Genomic DNA, 2,134 nt, shown 5'->3' on the forward strand with positions numbered 1-2,134 from the left:
ACTAGATTTCATCGACCTGCAAGACTCGGAAAAGGTTCTACAAGAAACATATAACCTGGATATGGTCGTATCAACTCCGTAGGTTCCAAACAGCAACCTCATCCCACAAACTATATATAGAAAGTCTGGAGAACTATCAATTCGACACGGTTCAACCACGTTCTACAAAGTCACTAGATCATCAAGATGTTCCTACTCTATCATTCTACAAATCCTCCAAATGATGTTGAAAACGGGTGTCCGAGGTATGCACGTGAACCTATATGAACCTATATCTATATGTCATATGCAATCATGCAAACCTAACAAAAATCGTCTATATGACAACACACCAAGCCTATTTCCGAACCTATCCTTATCTCAACTTAGCCTATTTGATCTTAGTTCTACTCTGTACCTGGATTTTTACCTTTTTGTAGAATTTCTTTAATGAACGCTAGCACCTCGGGTTTCTAGGACGTTGAAGTTGAAGGACATCATTTTCTCTCTTTCTTTTCTTTTCTCTTTGTTTTTTTTATATATTTTTTTTTCTTTTGATGCGATGTCCGACCCACAACTTAGACCCGAACCGTCAATCGACGCACTCATGTCCTCGAACGATTTTCGTTGACGAGATTCCGACAGCGGAGTATCGAGATGCTTTATTTTCCCAAGGCAATTGTTGAACTAGATTTCATCGACCTGCAGGACTCGGAAAAGGTTCTACAAGAAACATATAACCTGGATATGGTCGTATCAACTCCGTAGGTTCCAAACAGCAACCTCATCCCACAAACTATATATAGAAAGTCTGGAGAACTATCAATTCAACACGGTTCAACCACGCTCTACAAAGTCACTCGATCATCAAGATAGTCCTACTCTATCATCTCACAAATCCTCCAAATGATGTTCAAAACGGGTGTCCGAGGTATGCACGTGAACCTATATGAACCTATATCTATATGCAGTCATGCAAACCTAACAAAAATCATCTATATGAAAAAACAAAAAGGGAAACGTGTAAATGCAACTAATGCAAAGTGATATGCAGAAAATGAAAAATTTTCCTAAGTCTATATGCTATGATAAAATGCACCTAAACTAAATGCAATCCTAAGTAGATAGACCTGAATGGATGAAGGATCTATCCACCCCCCAGACTTGAACCATACACCGTCCACGGTGTAGACTCTCGCCCGGAAAAGTAGAATCGAAGACGACATATGAAAAGAACCAATAAGAGGAATAGAGAAACTTAGCTCTACGAAATTCGTTCGCTCGCAACGAAGTTAACTCACGTCAAACGCAAAAGCTCTCACACACTCTGTGAATTGGAACCTATCCAACGTTGTCTCTCGGAAGCCGATGCTCATCTCTCGTGTGCCGGTGTAAACGCTCATAGAACAACAAACGTTATCCGAACAAAAGCATAATAATAGCAATGCATTCCGGAGGATCCAAAATACAATCATGGTCTCTACTACCTATGCTACAAAGAAAAAGAAAAAGAAGAGTTACCTAGTGCTCGGGTTGCCTCCCGAGAAGCGCTTGTCTAACGTCATTAGCTCGACCTATCTTGCTCAAATGATGGGAGGGTCTGAGAGGCGAAGATAATCGATCTTTCGCCACCCTAGATGTTCAGCGTTAAGCGCATCTTTTGGACCTCGTGGATGCTTGAGCCTTCTATCCTCCTTGGGTTTCCAAACTTGTGAAGGAGGTGGATCTTGTGGACGTTTGAGCGATGATTTTGCTCGTTTCGATCCTCTCTTGCTCATTGCTCCTGCTCGACAACCTGTAATAGAAGGTTCAAAAACAGATATAGGATTATGAGCAGGATACGTACCTCTCTCCAATGATGGTCCTATGTGTTCCTTTGTCATAAGCCTTTGAGGTAAGGGCTTCAATTTGACCTTCGGGACATTCTCTAGACTCCAATCCGCTTTATTCAGCGTCCCCGTGCTAGGTGGTGGCTCTCTGGTCTCTTGAACGTCTTTAATAATCATCGTGGAGGGTTCGGAGACGTTCGTAGAAGAATCGGGTACATCGATGTGAAAAACGTCCGATTTGCTCAGAGACTGGATCCGGTCCGATTCCAGGTGGAATCGGTCCGTTTCCAGGTGGAATCGGTCCGTTTCCAGGTGGAATCGGTCCG

Source organism: Tarenaya hassleriana, unplaced genomic scaffold (assembly GCF_000463585.1).
Source record: "Tarenaya hassleriana unplaced genomic scaffold, ASM46358v1 Cleome1, whole genome shotgun sequence".
Taxonomy (NCBI): domain Eukaryota; kingdom Viridiplantae; phylum Streptophyta; class Magnoliopsida; order Brassicales; family Cleomaceae; genus Tarenaya; species Tarenaya hassleriana.